Raw genomic sequence first — 25,677 nt, forward strand, 5'->3', positions numbered from 1 at the left:
ATTGGAAATTGCAGGTGAGGTTTGGGAAAAGTTTGAGACAATATATGGAGGATATGAGCATGTGCAAAGAGCCAAAGAGGAAAGCTTGAGAGGAAAATTCAATGACATGAGAATGATGGAAGGAGAGAATATTGGACAGTATGATTAGAGAGTCAAAGAAGTTGTTGGTTGCATTAAGAGTTCTAGAGGATAAATAGAAGATGATACAATATCAAGTAAAATGTTCAAAACTCTTCAACCTTAGTATGCTATAAGAGTGTCGGCAATCCAAGAACTTATATCCATTTCAAAGGATAAGGTAACTATTGATTCATTGATTGGTAAGCTTACAACTTTTAAGTTAAATAGTTTTGACAATAGTGTGACAAAATCTACTAAATCTACCTTTAAAGCTTATGTTACTAGTTCATCTACTAGAAAATGAAAAGACATATATAAAAATCATGAATGCAGGATAAGTCATTGAAGTAACCGAGGAGATGAAGATAATGAAGAACAAGTGATGGAACTTGAAGCATTGTTAGAAAAGAGATTTCCAAGAGGAACTGTTAACTGCTAACTTCCCTAACACCGATAAGAAAGAAAAGTTTAGAAGAGTCAACAAAAAGGGAAAGAAACATTGTTATGTTGCACTAGATGAAGGTGTGGGTGATGAGGAGTCAAAAGAAGAAGACGACAATGAAGAAATTGTGTTTGTAGCTATGAAGGAGGAACTGTCTGATAAAAAGGCACTAGTATCTCATATGGAGAATAGTGATGAGTGGATAATAGATAGTGGCTGCTCACACCACATGACCTAAGATAAAAGTAAGTTTATAAAACTTAATGAATTTTATGGAGGTGTTGTTAGATTTGGAAACAACTCTCCTTGCATGGTGAAAGATAAAGGTTTTATATCTCTAAATGGAATGAGTAATGTTGATGATGTATTTTGGGTTGATGGTGTTAAGAATAATCTTTTAAGTGTTGGTCAGCTTAATGATAAAGGTTATTTTCTTGAATTTAAGAGTGGAGTCTATAGAATTATTGGAGGTAATGGTGAAATGATTGCTATCGAGAAGAAAACTAGAGGTAACTTATTCCATTCAAACAATAATGTTAATAATTGTTTGGTTGCAAGAATGGATGATAGTTGGTTATGGCATAAAAGATGTTGTCATGTTAATTTTGTTAATCTGATTAAGATAAGCAAGTCAAGTGTTGTAAGATGATTACCCCAACTTGTCAAACTAGATAGTGTGATATGCAAAGATTGTCAAATCGGTAAGATGACCGCTATTTATTTCAAGAGCAAGAATGGTATTTCTGAGAATGTTTTAGATTTGGTACATATTGATCTCTATGGCCCTATGAGAAAAAAGAGTTATTATGGTGATAGGTAAAATTTTTGAGAGACAAATAAGAAGAATTTAATAAATTTAAATCATTGAAAGCTCTGGTTGAGAAGTAGACAGGTAAGAACTTGAAGTGTTTAAGATCAGACTAAGGTGGTGAATTTAAATCTGATGAATTTGTAAAGTATTGTGATGAACAGGGTATAAAGAGACAAATGTCAGCTTTGAGGACACCACAATAGATTGACATTGAGAAAAAGATGAACATCACAATAGTTGAAGCTCCAATAACCATGTTATTATAGGGTAATGTATCCAAAATGTTTTGGAGAGAGGCGGTCAGTACTGTTGAAGACACTCTAAACTAGGTATTGGTAAAAAGAGGTAACAATAAGACACTGGTGTAGGAGCACCCTTCTAAGCTCTTCCTCCTTTGTTTTGTTGGTGTTATGCTTCTTTTGAAGCCATTGTATATGTAATAAGAGCCATGAGCTCATTTGTTCTTGACTAGGTCCTAGTTTTAGGTCCTTAGTGTTTTTGTTGTGATTTCTTGTGCAGGAGAGGTTGAGTGTGCCTTGGATGTGTGTTAGGCCTTATTGGCATGTTGTTGTCCTTAGGATAGCCCAAAATAGGCCTAGGAGTCATGAAAAGCAACAATGGAAAAGTTGCTTAAAAGATGCAAAAGTTGCATGACAACTTTTAAAAGTTGTCAAGCAACTTTTCTACCCAAAAGGTCAAAGACCCTTATTTGAGTGTCGAGAGCCCTAATTTTGGCACAACAACTGAGGTTTGGGTAGTATAAGATGTTTCAAACCCAAAAAATGAGGGGTTTAATCATTGTTGTACGACCCAAGTAAGAAAAGATTGACTGTGACTGTTTTGTTGGTTACCAGTCAGTTTGAATGAAGCAACCGAGCAATTTAATGGTTTGATCTGAAGACTAAACTTTGTGGAAAGCTTTGTGTAGTGTTTGATCTTTCATTTTTGGTAGTTAGATAGTGTGTGTGGTGCAGGTTTAAGTCCTTTTGTAAATAGTTTATAAAATACACTATCACTGCCCAATTTTGGGACAATTTTGTACTAATGGGTTAGCATTCCATTCTCCATCATGGAGCCACCATGAAACCATGGGGAATGGAAGTGAAGACCTTGTACTATAATGAAATGAAAGAAAGGCCTTTGAAGATGCAGGGAAGCCAACCATTTCGCCACTCCTAGGTGAGAATCGATAGTGCCCGGTTAGGAATGGTTGTTGGTGAGAGGTCTGAGAGAGCAAGGTTGGTTAGAGGAGAGTGATGATAACTCAATGATTAACCACTAGTACCAAAATGGTACTGAGAGGGGGGGGTGAATCAGTACAAACACAAATATAGTCCAAAACCAGTTTGACAGCAAACACTCCAAATGACTGACAAACAGGGATACTGGTAAAATAGAGTGCAACCGGTAACATCCAGTACAACTCAATCAGTCATGAACCGGTCACTCAATAAGCTTTCCTCTTAGCTCAGAACTATAGTATCATTATACTCTCATGCATAAATAGGTAAACTTAATCATATGATCTTCACAATAGTGAGTTCAATATGTTTTATAGACAGGCATAAAACATAGAACCTTCATATGCTTAACAGATAAAACAAAGCATCACAAGATAAAAGCATCACACATAACACACATATTTTTCATGTGGAGACCCAACTAGGAAAAAACCACAGTGGGGATGAATACCCACAAGCTGCTTTTTGAACTCTTTAGAAGTCCGCTCTATTAGGAGCCATGTCCGGTTAAAGACATTACAATAGGTTCTACTAGGAACCGATCTTGTTAGGGATCACCCGGTTAAGGGATAGCAATAATACCCAGTTAAGAGTTAAACTGGGTAGGGTCACCTTGTTAGAGGATTTCAAGAACTCAATAGCTAAAGGATCTCCTAAGCTCTATAGCTTCTTAGAACTCATTAACCTCAAGTTACCCGGTTAAGGGATTTGAATCAAGCTTGTTAGGACCACCCTGTTAGGGGATTTTGCAACTGTTGAAGTGGTTAGAGATCAATAGGAATTACAATGATCTGGTAACAGCACTCAATGCTAATGCAAATCCATTTTGGCTCCTCTTCACCTTCTGCACATTCACTTTGCCGGTATCTCTTCTCTTGTTTAGTCTGGCAAGAATCATGTATCACTTCCCTAGGATACACACCCACAACTTTTGCCAACAACCTTAGAAAGAAACACAACATTGACCTTATAGGAAACATATAGGTCGATAGCAAAAACCCTAAACCCTAAACCTATAAGGTTAAGCAATCCAAGCGGTTTTATCCTGATCGTTGAATCATACTGCATTAAATGCAACAATCTTGAATCAATCTCAAGACATTATCCATCGTCCATTATCCACCAATTTCATGGTGGTTGATAACCCATCATGCATTATCACTATTTGATAGACTTCTCTCATTCCCGAGGTAGATAGGAATAGTCTTCTTCATCCAAGATCCTTCATGCGCATAGAGCTTACATGACAACATGATCTATCCTCCATTATACTGCTAACTCATCATACAAAGATCACCGATTGAGTCACACAAAATTGAGGTACTCCAACTGGAAAACCTGAAGTGGAAGCTACCTACCAACTAGTAGTCATACAATGCTTCCATGTGCCGGTTCATCTTGAACAAATATGCTGCTTCACTTTGGCATATAAACTGGTTCATACATATGTCGATTCCTCTCTCTTTTCACCTATCACATGTGCCAGTTCACACCATGTCTCATATTAACATCAATGACAACATACAATATCATTATGTCTTCATGCCAATTCATGTAATGCCAACAATCTCTCCCTTTGGCATTGATGGAAATATACAAAAGATATCTTCTCTACTTCACATCTTCTCCCCATTTGCTGCAGATATCTTTTCGCTTCACTCCTTCTCCCCCTTTGACAACAATGCCAAAGTGGAGGTACAAACATCTATGTTCCATCATGTTGCTCCCCCTGAGGAGTAGCATCCTTCAACACATCAATCAACCAAAAATTTGTCTTTCTAATACTTGACTGATGTGGAACAATTACTTTTAGTTTACCTCCTAAAGGGGAAATACCCCTAATTCACCTCTCAAATGCACAAATGTTGTCTTTGGGAGAGGCTTGGTGAATATGTCTACTAACTGCTCCTTATTGGACACATGCTCCAGTGCAATCTCTTTATTTTGAACCTTTTCCCTCAAGAAAAAATACTTAAGCTCAAAATGCTTGGTTCTAGAATGTAAAACCAGATTCTTTGATATATTGACAGCACTTGTGTTATCATAGAATATATTTACCAGTTCAGATATAGGGATCTTGAAGCCTTCTAGTACATGCTTCATCTAGATTGTCTAAGTGCAGTTCATGAAGGCTGCAACATACTCCACTTTTGTTGTAGACTAAGAGATACAACTCTACTTTTTACTCATCCATGAGACCAGTCTACCACCAAGAAAGAATGCACCACCGGTTGTGCTTTTTTTGTCATCCACATTAGCTACCCAATCAGCATTTGTGAACACTTTTAGATTGAAATCATTATTGTATGGGTACCACAATCCATAGTCAACTGTTCCCTTCAGATACTTAAGAATCCACTTGACTGCAACCAAGTGGGATTCTCTTGGAATTTTATGGAACCTTGCAGTAATGCCAACTGCATGTGCAATATCCGGTCTGCTATGCACTACATAATGCAACTTACTAATCATTGATCTGTATTCCCTCTCATCAACCAGTGCAGAAACATCCTCTTTTGTCAATTTGCAACCGGTCACCATCGGTGTACCAACCGGTTTGCTATCTTCCATGCCAAAGGTTTTTAGTACCTCTTTAACATATTTGAACTGAGTGATAAAGATTCCATCTTCCATCTGTTGGATCTGCAATCCAATGAAGAACTTAAGCTCCCCTATGAGTGACATCTCAAACTCTTTCTTCATCTCATTAGCAAACTCATGACTCATCTTGTCATCTCCACCAAAGATGATGTCATCGACAAAAACTTCACAGATCAGGATCTGATCTCCTTCAGACTTCAAGTAGATATTGCTATCTTCACTTTCTCTCTCAAATCCAATCTTCACAAGATGGGAATGTAGGTGCTCATACCATGCCCTGGGTGCTTGCTTTAGACCATATAAAGCTTTATGTAGCCTGCACACCATATCACTATCTTCAGATAGGGAAAACCCATCTAGTTGCTCTATATATACCTCCTCTTCAAGTACATCATTTAGGAATGAAGATTTTACATCCATTTGATATACTTTGAACCTTTTAAAGGCTGCATATGCAAGAAGCATACAAACTCCTTCCAATCTGGCTACAGGAGAAAAGGTTTCTCCATAGTCTTCTCCTTCTTCTTGAGCATATCCTTTGCACACCAATCTGACTTTATTCCTAATCACTGTGCCATCCTCATTCAACTTATTTCTGAACACCCATTTGGTGCCAATGACATTTTTATGCTCTGGTCTAGCTACCAAGGACCATGTAACATTTTTCTCTATCTGATCAAGTTCCTCTTCCATTGCCTTGATCCAGTCTTCATCTTTATGAGCCTCTTTGAATGACTTAGGCTCAAATTCAGAGATCATACATGAGTTTTCTCTAATCTTTCTTCTTGTAAGGATTTTTGCATCCTTATCGCCTATGATCTGCTTAGGATCATGATTCAACTTGACATACCGAGGAATGGTCTTAATTGGTTCTTCTTGCTTTTCTTCTTCATCCTCATCTTCATCAGTATCAGCATTCACCGGTTTAGGGACATTATTACTAGTACTTGGTTGGCTAACAACCGGTTCCCAAAAGGTTGCAACTAGTTCATTTATAGCTTGCTCACTGCCAGTTTCCTTAGTGTTCTCAGAGGATTCATCAACTCTTACATTGATGCTTTCCATAATTCTCTGAGTCCTATTGTTGTAGCACTTGAAAGCTTTACTCTTGGTGGAATACCCTAGAAATATTCCCTCATCACATTTAGCTTCAAATTTTCCCTAATGTTCACTCCTCTTGATGTAACATTTGCTACCAAATACCTTAAAGTAGCTAACCACAGGTGTCTTACTAGTCCAATACTCATAAGGAGTTTTGTCCTTACCCTTTTTGATGAGTACCCCATTCATAGTGTAGACCGCAGTGCTCACCGCTTCTCTCCAAAAGGTGTGAGCTACCTTTCCTTGAATCAATATGGTTCTAGCTACTTCAACCACAGTCCGATTATTCCTCTCTGCTAGGCCATTTTGTTGTGGAGTTCAGGGGGTAGACAGTTCCCTCTTGATGCCAAATTCTTCACAATACTTGTTGAATTCACTGGAAGTGAATTCCCCTCCTTGATCAGTTTTGAGACATTTGATCCTTTTACCGCTTTCCTTCTCCACTCATGCTTTGAAAGCTTTGAATTTCCCAAAAGCTTTAGACTTGTCTTTCAAGAATGTGACCCACATCATTCTTGAGTAGTCATCAGTGAGAATCATGAAGTACCTATCACCCTGCACACTTCTAGTTTTCATAGGACCACATAGATTAGTATGCACAAGATCAAGCAAGTTGTCAGCAGTGAAATATTTACCTTTAAAGGTTGAGGAAGACATTTTCCCCAATTGACACTCTCTGTATAAAGTATTATCCAGTTTTCTTAGCACCGGCAACCCTCTAACTACCTTGATCTTACTAGCCTTCACAATGTTATCAAAGTTTATGTGACAGAGTCTCCTATGCCATATCCAACTATCATCAAGCTTACCCAAAAGATAGGTACTTACATTTGCATTCAACTTAAATAAGTTACCTTTGGTCTGCATGTCGGTGGCCACCAATTTACCATCTTTTCCTTTGATTCTGCAAACTCCATTCTTGAATTGCAGAGTGAGGCCACTATCATTTAGCTGGGAAACACTTAGAAGGTTGTGTCTGAGACCATCAACCCAGTACACATTATTAGCACTACTCTTTCCATTCAAAGAGATAGACTGTCTACCTTTGACCATGCATGGTGCATCATTGCCAAAGCGAACCACACCACCATCATACTCCTCTAAGGATAGAAACTTGCTCTGGTCACTAGTCATATGGTGAGAATAGCCACTATCAATGATCCACTCATTGGAGTTATCAAACTAGGAGACAAGAGCCTTCTTGTCTGCCACATCTTCCTTTATAGCAACAAACACAATGTCTTCATTCTCTTCATCTTCTGATTCCTCATCTGTGACACCTTCATCAACTACCACAAAATAGTTTCTCCGATTTCCTCCTTTGAACTTCATGATCCTTTTCAACTTATCCTTGTTGTCACTATTAGGACAGTTCATAGCAATATGTCCTATCCAGTTACAGGAGAAACATTTCAAAGGGATCTTACCTTTGTATTTACCAGTTCCTTTTGGAAATCTCCTGGCAAGAAGAGCTTCAAATTCCATCAGAAACTCTTCATCATTCATTTCTTTGTTCTGATTAGGTTCCCCACTAGTGCTAGCCTCTTTTCCTTTTCTGGATGGTATAGTAGAGGCTCTAAATGTTGATTCTATCTTTTGAACACTGCCATCAAAACTATTCAGCTCATAGACTGTCAACTTGGCTATGATGGAGTTTAAGGACACCTTAGACTTGTCTATTGATCTCAGTGCCTGAATAGCAGCAACCCTTATTGAAAAGACCAGCAATAGGGATCTCAGGACTTTACTTACCACAATGGAATCTTCTATTTTTCCACCTGCACTCTTGATATCTCCAACAACCATTTTGATTCTTATTCCATACTGTTGAATGGTCTCTCCTTCAACCATCCGCATGTCTTCAAACTTCCCTCTCAGGCTTTCTTCCTTAGCCTGTTTTACATGCTCATCACCACCATAGATATTTTCAAGAGCATCCCATACCTCTTTGGGATTTGTCTTGTCCTAAACATCAATAAATTCAATGTCAGATAAACTAGTGATGAGGGCTTCCCATGACTTGCCTGTTTTCTTGTATCTCTCTCTTTTGGTCATCAGTGAGAGTACCGGTAGGAACAACATATACATTTTCAACATAACTCCAGTGTTGAACACCCATTCTTTTCATGAATATCTTCATCCTATCTTTCCACATACTTGAGTTTTCCCTGTTAAACTTTGGACCTTCCCTCTTCATCATTTGACTAGGATCTTTTCCTCAAGCGGTTAAGCTTACAACATAGAGGACCTGGAGGTGCTCTGATACCAATTGATAACTCAATGATGAACCACTAGTACCAAACCGGTACTAAGAGGGGGGGGTGAATTAGTACAAACATAAATATAGTCCAAAATCAGTTTGACAACAAACACTCCAAATGACTGACAAACAAAGATACTGGTAAAACAGAGTGCAACCGGTAACATCCAGTATAGCTCAATCAGTCATGAAGTGGTCACTCAATAAGCTTTCCTCTTAGCTCAGTACTACAGTATCATTATACTCTCATGCATAAATAGGTAAACTTAATCATCTGATCTTCACAATAGTGAGTTCAATATGTTTTATAGACAGGCATAAAACATAGAACCTTCATATGCTTAATAGGTAAAACAAAGCATCACAAGATAAAAGCATCACACATAACACACATATTTTTCATGTGGAAACCCAACTAGGAAAAAACCACGGTGGGGATGAATACCAACAAGCTACTTTTTGAACTCTTTAGAAGTCCGCTCTGTTAGGAGCCATGTCCGGTTAAAGACATTACAATAGGTTCTACTAGGAACCGATCCTGTTAGGGATCACCCGGTTAAGGGATAGCAATAATACCCGGTTAAGAGTTAAACCGGGTAGGGTCACCTTGTTAGAGAATTTCAAGAACTCAATAGCTAAAGGATCTCCTAAGCTCTATAGCTTCTCAGAACTCATTAACCTTGAGTTACCTGGTTAAGGGATTTGAATCAAGCCTGTTAGGACCACCCTGTTATGGGATTTTGCAACAAGCCAGTTAAGGCTACCCTGTTAGGGGATTTTAAAACTGTTGAAGTGGTTAGAGATCAACAGGAATTACAATGATCTGGTAACAACACTCAATGATAATGCAGATCCTTTTTGGCTCCTCTTCACCTTCTGCACATTCACTTTGCAGGTATCTCTTCTCTCCTTTGGTTTGACAAGAATCACGTATCGCTTCCATAGGATACACACACACAACTTTTTCCAACAACCTTTGAAAGAAACACAACATCGACCTTATAGGAAACATATAGGTCGGTAGCAAAAACCCTAAACCCTAAACTTGTTAGCTTAGGCAATCCAAGTGGTTCAATCCTGACCATTGAATCATACTGCATTAAATGCAACAATCTTGAATTGATCTCAAGACATTCTCCATCATCCATTATCCACCGATTTCATGGCGGCTGATAACCCATCACACGTTATCACCGTTTGACAGACTTCACTCACTCCCAAGGTAGATAGGTATAGTCTTCTTCATGCAAGATCCTTCACGCGCATAGAGCTTATGTGGCAACACGATCTGTCCTCCATTATATTTCTAACTCATCATATGAAGATCACCGATTGAGTCACAAAGACTTGAGGTAGTCCAACCGGAAATCTTGAAGTGGAAGCTACCTACCAACTGGTAGGCATACAATGCTTCCATGTGCCGATTCCCATAACTATATGCTGGTTCATCTTGAACAAATATGCTACTTCACTTTGGCATATAAATTGGTTCATACATATGTCAGTTCTTCTCACTTTTCACCTATCACATGTGTCGGTTCACACCATGTCTCATATTGACATCAATGACAACATACAATATCATTATGTCTTCATGTTGATTCACATAATGCCAACAAGTGCACCCTTTGAAGGAGGTGTAGAGGAATGTGTGAAGCACCACTGGTGTGAAGGAGGAGCCTCCACCAATCCAAACAAGGTGGTTAAAACACAAAACATACACTATGACCCAAGCAGACCATAAAAACCCTCACAAAACCCTTAAAAACCCCAAAATTTGCCCAAGGCACTGTACGACCACTTGGAGGCCCAAAACTAGAGAAATCCTTGAGCCCTTGCCTAATGAATGGTAGTCCATTTTGGGAGTTTGGGTTGTTTGTGCATTGTTTGTGAGAGGGAGCCCTAAAGGACCAGGTAGGAGGCCTAATTGGTCAAAATCCTTGTAGCCCTATTTTGTAGGCAAAAACACAAAATAGTGAAATCAGTAAGGGGTTGAAAGATTGAAACTTTTTGGGGGCACATGGATGGATGTAAAACATGGTTTAAGACCGGTCCTAACCTTGCTAGGACCTAGGAAGCAGTAGGAGAAGCCAAGCCCTTATTAGCCATAGTAAGGGGTTTTGAGTCTCATGAGTAAGTGAGACCTTAGGAGGAGCATTGCAACTCATTGGTGGGTGGATTGGGCAAGGTTAGGGGATTCCTCAGACAAGGGAAGTCCTAGAGACCCTAGGGTGTGAAGAGAACACCTGGTGATCCAAGGGAAGGATCCAAGAGCATAGACTAGGCTATTCTATCCCAAACCTCATCCCATCAGATTGGTATCAGAGCCAGGTTAAAGATTTGTTGGACTGTGTATGTCTCTATATATTGGTGAATCAGTAGGGGAGAGCAGAATGGTCACTAATGCAGAGCTAGCTAGGGAGGTAGAAGAGTAGAAGGAGAAAAATAGACTCCTTGAAGAAGCTATGAGTGAGATAAGGGATAAACTGCAGGAAGTGGTGGATCAGAGGACACAAGGACTTTGGGGAGAAGACACCAAGGATAAAGGAAAGAAAACTATAGACATTGATGACATTATACCTGAACCAGATCCCTTGTTCAATGAAGAACCATTTGTAAAGGCTATTAAGGCTTTGAACACCAAAGCTTTTGAAGGATTGCCACATTTCAATGGAAGGATGGACGTTGACACTATCATGGAATGGATTGAGGGCATGGAAAACCACTTTGAGTGAGAGGGAGTGACAGAGGCTCAAAAAGTTAAGGTTGCCAAATCAAGATTAAGGGGAGCAACTTTGACATGGTGGAAGTACCTGCAAGAAGAGAGAGTTAGCATGGGGAAGCTACCTATTGCCAATTGGAAGGCTATGGTGAGTAAGATCAAGGAGAACTACTTACCAGAGGATTATGAAGTCCAACTTCATAAGAAGAGACAAAGTTTGAAGCAAAAAGACCTTGATGTGACCTCCTACACTGAAGAATTTCAAAAACTTTGTCTTAGATCCAAAGTCCAAGATGATGAATCTATTAAGGTGGCTAGGTATGTAAGCAGCCTAAAGTGGAACATTCAAGAGGAGATAAGCCTATGGACACCTACTACTATTCAAAAATGTCATCAGCTTGTTGTCAAGGTGGAAGAGAGGAACAAAAGGAAAGGAGACTCTAATAACAGGGGTAGAGGCAAAGTTAGAGAACAAATGAATCATCGAGGCGGTTACCAAAGTAAGGCAAATGAGTAGAGGAACCAAGGAGAAGCCAAGTTGACTAAACATGGTAGTGAAACCAATCTTAGAGGAGGCCATTCTAGAGGAAGAGGTGCACAAGGTGGTCCAAGTAGGGGTAGAGTAACCGACAGGGGTAACTCCTACTTTGCAACTATGAAATGTTACAATTGTGGACAATTAGGACACTCAACATATAGATGCCCTGACAAGCCTACATCATCAAACAATGGAAAGAGCGTTGCTTATGCACATGAAGACTCTTCAAGTAGTAAGACACCTGAAGTGGACCATATTGAATTAGAGACTGGAGAAAATTTGATGTTCAATAGGGTCTTGATAAGACAGCCAGTCAAGAATGAACCTAAGCATAGGAGAGCATTGTTTAGGGTGAGATGCAAGATCCTTGGTAAAGTTTGCAAGGTGATAGTTGATTTAGGGTCAACTGATAACATAATATCAGAGGAGGCAACCAAGAAGTTTAAACTTACAAGGATACCCCACACTAACCCATACAAGGTGACATGGTTGAATCATGAGCAGAGTGTGCTAGTCAATGAACAAAATTGGGTAGAGTTTTCTATTGGAGGATACAAGCATAAGATCCTTTGTGATGTGTTACCTATGGATGCCTATCACCTATTTCTAGGTAGACCCTGGCAATTTGATAGGAAGGTGATCTATGATGGAGAGGAGAACTCCATTTCCTTTAAGAAGGATAGCAAGACCTTTAAGATTCAGTCTTTGACAAAGAATGAAGAGGGCACTTCAAGAACACCTAGTGTCTTATTGGCTACTGGTAAAGAGTTCTTAAACTTGCTACATGAGGAGGAGATAGTGAAGTGTGCCATCTTTGTGAAACCAAAGGAGGAAGAAGACAAGTTGTAGGCATAGGTACCCAAGGAGGTGAAGCAAATGTTGCAAGAGTATAAGGACATAGTGAGTGATGGAGCACTTGCAACACTCCCACCAAGAAGGTCTATAAGCCATCAAATAGACTTTGTTCCCGGAGCATCCCTACCTAACAAAGCTGCATACAAGCTCACACCTAATCAAAACAAGGAGGTAGTGAGGCAAGTGCAGGAGTTATTGGAACAAGGACTGATTAAGAACAACATCAGCCCATGTGTAGTCCCAGTAGTGCTAGCATCAAAGAAGCAAGGCAAGTGGAGACTTTGCACTAACTCAAGGGAAATCAATAGGATCACCATAAGGTATAGGTTTCCTATTCCTAGAATAGAGGATTTGATGGACTGTTTAGGAGGTGCTATGCATTTTACCAAATTGGACCTTAAAAGTGGCTATCACCAGATTAGAATCAAGGAGGGAGATGAGTGGAAGACTGCTTTCAAGACCATAGAAGGGTTGTATGAATGGCTTGTGATGCCATTTGGACTCACCAATGCCCCAAGCACCTTCATGAGGTTGATGAATGAGGTGTTAAAAGAATTCACAGGCAGATTTGTGGTGGTGTACCTAGATGGCATTCTCATCTATAGTAGAACCAAAGAGGAGCACCTTGAGCATTTGAGGTTAGTCTTAGAGAGGTTGCATGAGGAGAAGTTATCCATCAACCTAGAGAAGTGTGACTTCTTGAAGCAAGAGCTGGTCTACTTAGGATTTGTAGTGTCTAAGGGAACCTTGGAAATGGATCCAAGCAAAGTGGAGGCAATCTTGAATTGGCCTACACCTAGAACAGGGATTGAACTTAGGAGTTTCCATGGTTTAGCTCAATTCTATAGGAAGTTTGTGAGGAAATTCAGTGGCATATGTGCACCAGTCCTTGACACCATAAAAGGAGGCCTTAAAACTAAGTTTAAATGGACTGAGTAGGCTGACAAAGCATTTCAATTGTTGAAGCAAGAAGTAGCCACAAAACCTATCCTTCTCCTACCTACGTTTGATAAGCTATTCACATTGGAGTGTGATGCAAGTGGAATTGCAGTAGGGGGTGTATTGAGTCAAGAGGGAAGACCTGTGGCATTTTTTAGTGAGAAACTCAATGAAGCAAAGAAGAAGTACTCAACTTATAACCTAGAGTTGTATGTATTAGTGTAGTCTCTAAAGAAATGGAGGCATTACCTACTTCCAAAGGAATTTGTGGTGTTCACAGACAAACAAGCATTGAGTTAAATTAACACTCAAGAGAAGATTAGCAAAAAGCATTTGAAATGGATGGAATACCTCCAATCCTTCACCTTCACCATCAAGCATAAGAAGGGGCAACTCAACAAGGTGGCAGATGCATTAAGTAGGAAGTTGTTGATAGTTCAAGAACTATAGTTGCAGAGCATGGGAATAGAAGGTTTCAAGGACCTCTATGAAGGAGATGAAGACTTCTCATCAGCTTACAAGGTTTGCAAGGAGTTTGAGAGCCATTTCCATGGTGAGTTTGCAGATTACACTCTCCAAAATGGTCTCTTGTTCAAAGGTAATCAGTTGTGTGTACCAAGGGGATTCATGAGGGAAAACCTCATCCAAGAGAAACACAATGGTAGTTTAAGTGGACACTTTGGAGTCAACAAAACCTTGGATTTAGTATAGAGGTACTACTATTGGCAAAAGTTGCCAAGAGATGTGAAGAGGTATGTGGAGCAATGTGGTGTGTGTCAAAGAGCAAAGGGAGGATCAAGCAATGCTGGTCTCTATCAACCATTGTCGGTCCCAAATAGACCTTGGGAATGCATAAGCATGGACTTTGTAGTAGGAATTCCCAAGACAAAGACATGTATGGACAACATCTATGTGGTAGTAGATAGATTTTCCAAGTTGAGCCATTTCATTCCATGTAGGACTACACATGATGCTAGCTATGTTGCACATCTCTTCTTTAAGGAGATTGTTAGAATTCATGGACTCCCTTTAAGCATTGTTTCAGACAGGGACAACAAGTTCATGGGCCATTTTTGGTCAACATTATGGAGGAGACTAGGAATTAACTTGTCATTTAGCTCAGCTTACCATCCTCAAATTGATGGTCAAACTAAAGTCATCAATAGGGTGTTAGGCAACCTATTGAGGTGTTTAACTAAGGAGTATGGATAGACATGGGACCTAATCATTCCTCAAGAAGTGTATACATATAATGACAGTGTGAATAGGACCACTGGTAGAAGTCCTTTTGAGGTTGTGTATGGCAGACATCCAAGGGGAGTATGTGAGTTGAGAGACCTTGGTACTTTGGAAATGAAGAGTGGGAAAGCAGAGGACTTCACTCAAACCATCAAGGAAGTTCAAGAGCAAGTCAAGAAAGCCATCCTTTAGTATACTCAAAAATTGAAAGAAAAAATGGATGAGAAAAGGAGAGAGGTTTAGTTCAAGGTGGGTGACTATGTGATGGTCCATTTGAGCAAAGTTAGGATGCAAAGTGGTAAGCCTACCAAACTGCAAATGAAGAGGGTAGGACCTTGTAGAATTATGTCAAAGCATGGGGAGAATGCTGAAAGGTTGACCCGCCTTCATATTTGGCTATATCACTAGTCTTTAATGTAGTTGACCTGATCATGTACAAGGGTGAAATAATAGGGCAAAAGGAGACCCAAGCCAAGGTGTTGCAGGACCTAGATGTTAATGCCTTATCATAGGTGAAGAAGCCTATAGCAGAGGAGATCTTGGAATCCAGAGTGAAGAAGTCCACCAGACACCAGGTCTACATGGAACACTTGGTGAAGTGGGTAGGTCAGCCTGAGTCCGAAGCTACCTAGGTTGAAGAGAGTAGGTTCAAGATACTTGGCATAGACTTGGCTCTCATCTCTTCTTCTATTTCTTAGTTGTGTGAAAAGGGGGAGTATGGTGCAAGAGAACCCTTCCAAGCTCTTCCTCCTTCTTTGTTTTGTTGGTGTTATGCTTCTTTTGAAGCCATTGTATCTGTAATAAGAGCCATGAGCTCATTTGTTCTTGACTAGTTCCTAGTTTTAGGTCCTTAGTGTTTTTGTTGTGATTTCTTGTGCAGGAGAGGTTGAGTATGCCTTGGATGTGTGTTAGGCCTTACTGGCATGTTTTTTTCCTTAGGATAGCCCAAAATAGGCCTAGGAGTCATGAAAAGCAACAATGGCAAAGTTGCTCAAAAGATGCAAAAGTTGCATGACAACTTTTAAAAGTTGTCATGCAACTTTTCCACCCAAAAGGTCAAAGACCCTTATTTGAGCATGGAGAGCCCTAATTTTGGCACACCGACTGAGGTCTAGGTAGTATAAGATGTTTCAAAGCCTAAAATATGAGGGGGTTAATCACTGTTGTACGACCCAAGTAAGAAAAGCTTGACTGTGACTGTTTTGTTGGTTACCAGTTAGTTTGAATGAAGCAAACGAGCAATTTAATGGTTTGATCTAAAGACTAAAATATGTGGAAATCTTTGTGTAGTGTTTGATCTTTCATTTTTGGTAGTTAGATAGTGTGTGTGGTGTAGGTTTAAGTCCTTTTGTAAATAGTTTGTAAAATACACTGTCACTGCCCAGTTTTGGGATAGTTTTGTACTAATGGGTTAGCATTCCATTCTCCATCATGGAGCCACCATGAAACCATGGGGAATGGAAGTGAAGACCTTGTACTATAATTCAATGCAAGAAGGGCCTTTGAAGATGCAGGGAAGCCAACCATTTAGCCACTCCTAGGCGAGACTGGATAGTGCCCGGTTAGGAATGGTTGTTGGTGCAGAGGTCTGAGAGAGAAAGGTTGGTCAGAGGAGAGTGCACCCTTTGGAGGAGGTGTAGAGTAGTGTGTGAAGCACCATTGGTGTGAAGGAGGAGCCTCCACCAATCCAGACAAGGTGGTTAAAACACAAAACATACACTGTGACCCAGGCAGACCATAAAAACCCTCACAAAACCCTTAAAAAGCCCAAAATTCGCCCAAGGCACTGTATGACTACATGGAGGCCTAAAACTAGAGAAATCCTTGAGCCCTTGCCAAATGAATGGTAGTCCATTTTGGGATTTTGGGTTTTTTTTGCATCGTTTCTGAGAGGGAGTCCTAAAGGACCGGGTAGGGGGCCTAATTGGTCAAAATCCTTGTAGCCCTATTTTGTAGGCAAAAACACAAAACTGTGAAATCGGTAGGTGGTTGAAACCTTGAAACTTCTTTGGGGCACATGGATGGATGTAAAACATGGTTTAAGACCTTTCCTAACCTTGCTAGGACCTAGGAAGTGGTAGGACAAGCCAAGCCCTTATTAGCCATGGTAAGGGGTTTTGAGTCTCATGAGTAGGTGAGACCTTAGGAGCAGCATTGCAACTCATTGGTGGGTGGATTGGGCAAGGTCAGGGGATTCCTCAAGAAAGGGAAGTCCTAGAGACCCTAGGGTGTGAAGAGAACACCTGGTGATCCAAGGGAAGGATCCAAGAGGATAGACTAGGCTATTCTATCCCAAACCTCATCCCATTAGACACCCTATGAGCTATGGTATGGAAAAAATCCTTGTGTTAGCTATTTTAAAATATTTGGAAGTTGTTTAGAATAAAACTTTAAAACTTAGTTTGGTGGGAATATTAAGAATATGGGGGGAGGATGGTTCCGAAGTGGGAAATTTCTTTTTGAAAATCGCCAGGGAGATTCTCACAGGAATTGACATGGGGAATGGCAGGATCACAACCTTAGGCTCAAGAAGGAAGATCAGAGACCCTGGAGTTTCAATAAAAATAAGTAGAGGCTGAGATGGATCCGGGAGAGGTAAAGGAAATCTCTCTTCCCTTAGATACTCCAGACTATTTTGGGAGCCTCTCCAAGGCCCGTTTTCTCGACCTCAAAGGAAACAACCCATTTTTGATATATGGAAAGATGATAGAAGTTATGGGTCATCTCAAATGAATTAGAAAAATCCCCAAGAGCTTTCTTCCATGATGACCTTCCCAAACAATATTCCGCTAAATGGGAAAAATCCTGGATCGGATAGATACTGGGGTAATAAGATGAGAAAATAGGGTTTTCCTTCTTACCCCAACAATATTCCCCTCGGATTCACCTCCAAAACACAGAAATCAGGACTAGATGAGATGGGCAAGAAGAATGTAGCAAGAAGAAAGGAATATTTTCCCACCATAATGGGGATAGTAACACTAGAACATAGACTCTCAAAGTTTGGGCACACAAGAAACCGAATAACCTTCGATAGAGAGCTACTAGACTGAAGCCATATAACATGGGTAAAGGAGATTGTCAAGGTTCTTACAAGATCACTTTTCTAGAAGAAGCACTAATCCTATGGATTAAAATCCTCTGAGATATGGCACTGATAGGAAAACTAGACTCAGATCCCATCAGCATCAATATGCTCTGCAAATGGGCTTCTCAGGAATGGTCTGGGTTATTAGAAATTTTCTTCATCGATCAAGGGGAAGGTTTTTTTATTGCTATGTTTGAAGCCAAATCTACCCGTGACAAAATTCTCAAAAAAAATGACCAGTTTTGTGAAGGTATTGGTATATATACCATTGCTTGGCTGCCCAACTTCAACCCAAAATCTTCAGTCATCAAATTCGTCCCAAGATGGTTTTATTTCCCATCTCTACTTCTAGATTATAGAGACTTGGAGTTGGTGGAAGCCATGTCAAATCAATTTGGTATCTTCATGAAGCATGACTTAATCCCTTTTGATCACACAAAAATGATAATAAGGGTTCATGTTTTGATTGATCTATCAAAACCCACCCCTTCTACACTCTCCATAGAATCAAAGTTTGGTTCTTTCAGTCAAGATGTAAGTGTGGATGATCCAGTCTTGGTGAACAAGAATAACCACTTCATAGGTCACCTTACCTCCCAATGCTCGGTTTTTGTCCAACAAAACATTATAGTGTGCAATGACTTCTATTAGAACCATCTGAATGTAGTAAATAGAGCATCCTTAACAAGGATTCGACAACAAGCACTCTACCTTCTCCTCCTAATATTCATTTGAGTCAAACATTGGAACCAGATGTACTCTACTTTTATTGTATACTTAATGTCCTACATTCATATGGATTTTTCTCTCAAACCCAAAAAGTTAACTCTCGGGAAGTTCCAATCCTTCATTCCACTACATTACTCAATAATGGGAATCTTGTTATGGAATTCAAACAATACTTTTTGCTAGGGTCATTGGATGACATTATTGAGTCTCAACTTGTTAAGGTATGTCTTAAATTTATTGAGGAAGAATCTCAATCTCTACCTCTCTTGGCTCCTAGATCATGCCACTCGCCTCTCAACTTACTAGATCAGGTTGAGTCGAGATCTGAAAATATTCTTGTTTCACACTTCAATAGAGACAGGGCTGATTTGAGATGCAAGAAAATTCCCATAAGAAGAGGCTACCAATTTAGATGGATATCGTCTTCTTTTTTACTTACCTCCCTATCGCTCCACTCTATTGTCCGAAGCAAAATCTAGTGCCCATTTAGTATGCCTTCCAAGCGCTCTTAGATTGTAACTTTGCCTCTTGCTGTCCTTTCCCCTTTGGTAATTTAGAATGAGGCTTTTGGACTTCTTGGATCTGATGACATCTCTATGATTGAGGAACTTCCCTCTCCCTCCTCCATTCTTTAGACACGCTACCAAAAAATGGAGATCCCTAAGAAGATAAAAGGCAAAAAGGACAGGCCACTAAAGAAGTTAAATCTTTCCAAACAAACTAGACGCAACATTCAAGAGGGGACTCAGTCAACCTTAGAAGAGAAATTATGCCCGAGGAGAGTGTGTAGCTCTCTGGGCCACAAATGAAGCTCATCTCTTGGAATGGTAGGGGCCTGAATTCCCCTAAGGTCAATGCAATACAACCTCTTCTCCACCAATACCAGATAGAAGAGAAAGTACTTTAATTTAATGCCATCAGGATACAAAGGATTTAATCAAGACAGATAAATGGTATGCAACTGTATCTATTTAGAATGCATTACCCAAACAACACAATCGATCAGTCACACATGAAGTTCCACAAGTGTGATCTTTTTCAAATCCTAATATTATTTCTATCTCGTCAACCTCTAGAGGATCCACCTAACCTAGCCCCACCCAAACCAAGTTCCATTCTTTGCACTTTTCAAGAATGTATTTATGTTTAGTATCTTGTAGTTTCCCTCGTGAATTTTCAATTATAGAGCAGAGTTCTTCACGAAGGACACCACCACATCATCTATAGTCTAGCAATTCAATTTTTTTCTTTGATCCCATGGAGGCCAATAGTCCTTTGTCTGAGAAAGTGCTTCCTGAATGGTCATGGGGGGGGGGGGGGGATAGGTAATGCTTTAAATTTCCCTTCTACTGTGAGATTGTGTACATAACCTCTTGGTCTTCTGGAAGCTAAAAAGTACTTCAAGTCTGCCAACTCTGGTTCCACACTATAGAAATTTTTGGATATTGCCTTCCAAATATCCTTCGGTGCAAAAGAATCATTCTCATAATAGAAAAAAGGCGGTCCTTGCATGAACACATTGATTTACTCCAAGCATGGCCCGATAGGTTTCCTAGGAACTCCAAAACCAGTTAGTCCCTCCGGACATAAATTAGATATGTGACATCACACACCCAAACATTGTTTATTTGTATTGCATACTCTCTATGTATTTATCACCCTTTAACACTTTCCTCTTCTTTTCTCTAATTTCTCTCTTCTAGGTAGCTAATGAGCTTATTTCCATGTCATTCAAGATAATGTCTGCTTGCTTTCTTTTACGAAATTTATTTGCACATGAGTCTTCAGCTTGTATCTTCTGCTTCTACATAGATATAAATTTTAATTCACGCTTAGATGATAATTAAATACAATAAGCATTTGTAAAGAAAATTTTAGTCATTGGATGTTACATATTATCTGACGAAAAGATCCTAGATCCAATTCTTGGAGAAAGGAAACATCATTGATAAACATTTTTTCAAATAACACTAAATCAAATAAATTAAAAATGTTTCATGTAATTTTTAAAAGTAGAACTCATGCAATGCTTTCATGCACTAATGACAAAATCATTTGACCCACAACATTATCCATAATAGAACAAATCACTATAATAGTCTATTATAAAGAATCTATACAAAAATATGAAAGAACATTAAATTACCATTACAAACCCATAAACCATTAAATAGTGAAAATAGATATAATTTTGTAAATGTCTCTCTACAAACACCACAACCATAACCAAAACAAAAAAAATCTTACCTGCAAAAACTAAGTAGCTGGTGAGTTGCAAGTCTACAACATCTCTCAGATGATCGAACCATTTCTTAATTTTGTTCTCTGATTAGTCAATGGATTTAGTTGCATGTACAAGTTTTCTATTTGAAGCCTTTTGTTTCCTTCTGCATCATTCTTCATATCTATAGTATTGGATAGTTGTACAATTTGTGATGCTATAATATCTATGTGACCCTTAGCATCCTTAGTATATTTAGTCCATTGCCTTTAAAACATGTAGGCTCCACTAAATCCTTTACACTTTTCTAAAAATAAATTATGCTTTCTTGTAGTTGGATATGTGTTGTTGCACATCTAATCATGAAAAATTCTAGTCTTTTCTCTTCCACCTTCTTCTCTACGTCCTTCAAAACATTGGCTTCCAATTTGAAAGAATGTTCCTTGAATCCATTAAGCATCAATTGTTTTTTCTCTGTACTTGACAAAGACTCATCCCAAAATACTTCTACAAATCCTTCATGAAGGACTTTCATTACATTATTAATAAGTTATGATCCCTATATTTGAGACAATAAAATTCTTCTGAGTAGAATGGTGAAGTTTATCACCCAAACAAATCATATGCAAGGGATACAATCACTTAAGGTCCATGTGATCTTGAGACATTGATGCCCACTTTTGCATGTCACATCCTAAATTGACAAGACTAGGATGCCTTAGGTGCCCTGGTACTCGTGATTGGGACCCAAAATATGACCCCTCATTTCTTGCCTCATGTGTGAGAAAAAATTCAAACACTTTATGTATGATTAGGTATAAAAGGAAGCCTACCCTATCATTTGAAGGGGTCTACCTACAATTCAAGTGATCTCTTAATTATAATTTCAATTCAATTCCAAGTGAACAAGAAATCAAGCATTCATCAAGCATTGAAGGAGAATTCAAGTTAAAGCACAACATTCATCATCAACAATCTGCATGACATCCTAAAACCTTGTGTGAGGATTCAAGAACGATTCATCAAGGTATCATGTTTAATTTTAAGCATATTTAGATTAGATCTAAAGGGGTCATTTTAAAGAGGGAGGAAGAGATCTTTTCCTAAAGATGTCTACCTCCAAAAATAGAGGAGATATTTAATAAAGATATCATCTTTTAAATTAAGAAATGGGCAGGAGATTAAGAATACAAACCTTCCATATTGCACACTTCAAGGTATATTCAAACCTATTTGACCTAGGAAAGCCCCCATCAACAAACCTATTTTTCATCATTTTGTGTGTAGGAAATTGATTCAAGAGTTACGTGTGAAAAATTTGGCAAAGTAAATGATGAAAATCAAACTCAAATTTTGATGGCATGAAAAGAAGAAGAGTAGGCTATTCCACACCTCCTAGTCCCAAGAATTTTTGACAACCTTTTGATAGTAGATTCTGTGTACCATCCTAATCCAAAAAGCATTCATTTTGTCTACAACCGATAGTCATTGTTAAACTTAGTTTAAATTGTATTCATTTAGGGACCTTTCATAAAATATTCTCAACTTACACATCATAAAAGGATCTTAAAATATTCATTGTTTATAATGATAAGAATTTGGTTGTTCTATACACCTTCCTTTACTATTTTAAAAATATCATCGACCAAAATATTGTGCAGCAGTAGTATGGAGTGCATTTCATCTATTTTATGCCCAAAGATTTCATCATACTACTTTCTTTTCAAAGGTGATTGATCAATTGCGTTGTTTGGGTAATGCATTGCAAGTAGATATAGTTGCATACCATTTATATGTCCTGAAAGGATTTCATCCTGATGGAATTAAATTAAAGTTCTTTCTCTATTTTCTGGTGATCCCTAGACAAGAGGTTGCTTTGCATCGACCTAGGATACATTTAACTTGTGTTGAATCTACGGAAATATGTATCCTAGGTCGATGCAATGCAACCTCTGCTCCACTGGTACCAGATAGAAGAGAAAGTACTTTAATTTAATGCCATCAGGATAAAATGCTTTCAAGACATATATTAGGTATAAAAGGAAGCCTACCATGTCATTTGAAGGGGTCCACCTACAATTCAAGTGATCTCTTAATTATAAAATTAATTCAATTCCAAGTGAACAAGCAATCAAGCATTCATCAAGCATTGAAGGAGAATTCAAGTTGGTGCAGGTGCATTTGGAAGACCAAAGGAATCAATGAAGCCATTAAGGACTTTTGAAGGTCTTAGGAGTGAAGAGCCAATCAATTATGATGTCTTAAGGTTCATTATGGCCTTTAATGATGAAAATTGTAATAAGTTTATAATTTGTCCTAAAGGGCCTGGTAAGGACCTTAGGACCAACAAAAAGATGTAATAGGAATTTATGGCTTAGGGAATCTAGAAGAGTTTAGGAAAGTTCAATAAATCATTTCATGACCTTTTGTGTCAGCAATTAAGAGTTTTTGATCAAATTATGTCATTTTCCATATTTGACAAATTTGAATATTTAAAATGCAACAACTAGGTAGTTTTGGGGGGAAATTAGTTTTTAGGAGTTAAATGCCTTAAACATGAAATGTAACCAATCAAAGGTGGTTGATATAGTTAGTGAGAAGTTATAAATGGTTGATGTAATGCTTTGTATGGTAGAGAATGATGGTGTACAAACTGGGACAAGCAATAACAACAAATTCTTATTTTCTTGCAATTTTTTGGTCTTTTGGCTTATGGTAACTTTGTCTTGAGTGTTTATTTGAATTCATAATGCATTCAAGAAACCTTTAACATATTATTTTTAGGGAAGATGCACTGATAATCCATTTGTCTCAGACTTTAGACTAGTTGCATTGACTGTTCTAACAGATTTGTGCAATTTGGCATTTGATTTGGTTGATTTACAATGAGAATGGCCATTCCATGAAAGTAAAAGGCCTAATATTAATGGGATGGCACTCCTATAAAATGTAGAATAAAGTACTAATAGGTTGATGTGCAGATTGGGTGGAGAACCGAGGTGATCACCGAAACAATGAATGTAAGAGTGGAGAAATTGCTTGCTAAGGAGCAGCAGTAGCAAATCTGCCTTAAGGAGGGGCACATTTTATGATTGAAAGTGTTTAGAAATGTCAAATGAAAGGTTAATCCATCATCATTTGGATGGTATAGTTTTTGGAAGAGGGGTATATGAGAAACCCTACTTTTAAGGGTTTGTGAGAGGCTAAATAAGGGATTTTGCATCTAAGAAGGTTAAACCTTGTAAATAATTGAATTTTTTCCTTAGTTTTGAATAATATTGGATGAATTTTGAGATTTTGGGAGTCAAGGAGTTAAAATATTATATACTTCCTTTGTAAAATTGTCATTTTTGGCATCCAAAAATAATGCATAGTTACAGGACAACATATACTTTCCAAAGAAACCATATGAAATCTTATGGTATGTTGAATAGAAGCCAAATGGGTGTCTAAATATCAAAAAAAATTGTTTATTTGTTTGGGAAAGTTGAGAAAAAACAATTCATTTTCCTCGCTGGAGGGCTAATTGGCCAACTAGGCCTAGAAGGCTAAAAAGAGGGCTTTGCACTTAAACAAGTTCTTGGAACCACAAAACCAATTAAAACAACTTATTTGGAGCTATTACACACATTCCATATCTTTGTAATCATTTGGAGAAGTGTTGGTTTGCATTTGACCTATTTGAGCCATTTGGGTGCTAGTAGGCCTAGGGGTTTGGACCTTGTTTGGACAGTGTGTATGACATCCTAAAACCTTGTGTGAGGATTCAAGAAATATTAATCAAGGTATCATGTTCAATTTTAAACATTTTTTATATTATATATACCATTTGTTCCCAAGGCAATCCAAAAAATCTACTACAAAATAGTTGTTGTAGTGACACAAAACACAAACAACAATAATAAGCAACACTTGCAAAGGTGTAAACAACAAAAATGGTCACACTAGCATCAATCCATGATATTCCAATTAAAAAATCTCAAAAAAATAATAACCATGGTCCAGGGGCGCTATGTACCACAACACTTCTAGTTTGAGGATATAACATAAATGAATTAACACGAGAAAAAAGGAGAGCTCATATGCCTCCCCTTAAGATATCAACATACCTCTAGGTTTATATCTTAAGGTAGATAGAGATCAAGGATAAGCATATTCAACACCAAGAAGACACCCTTAATAAACATACATGCATTCCAAGCTAGGAAGAAAGATCCTTGTACATGCCTCATTGCTATAAGAAAGGAAGAGATGGTTGTAAAAGAGATATTATGGAAACATTACATAATTTAAATGAAGGCAACCAAAAGAATGCAGAGAGATTAAAAAACTCTATAGAGAAACTATTTTACATATCTGAAATACAAAATTGTAGGGTGGAACAATAAAAAATGGCAAATCAAGGAAATAATGAAAGATCCACACCAAATACTTATACAATGCAATCCAGTTGAAGGATTTTCATTCAACAACAAGATAGTGAAGGGGTCATTATGATGATTTATTTGAAGTTTAATAAGTTAAAGGTAGTCACTAACATATAATGAGTGAATAAATTGAAGAACCCGATGAATTGCCAGCATAGCATGAGGATGTATGATGTTAACAATAGCAAAATGATATTATGATGGTAGTGAAACTACAAAAAGTTTTGATCATATTTTTATTGAGAATGAAAGAAACCACCTTGAGCTCATGAATGATAGGCATCATTTTGTAGAGTATCAACCCTTTTGAACAAGGGTGTCACATTTTTGAGGCTCAATCAGT

Source organism: Cryptomeria japonica, chromosome 4 (assembly GCF_030272615.1).
Source record: "Cryptomeria japonica chromosome 4, Sugi_1.0, whole genome shotgun sequence".
Taxonomy (NCBI): Eukaryota; Viridiplantae; Streptophyta; class Pinopsida; order Cupressales; family Cupressaceae; genus Cryptomeria; species Cryptomeria japonica.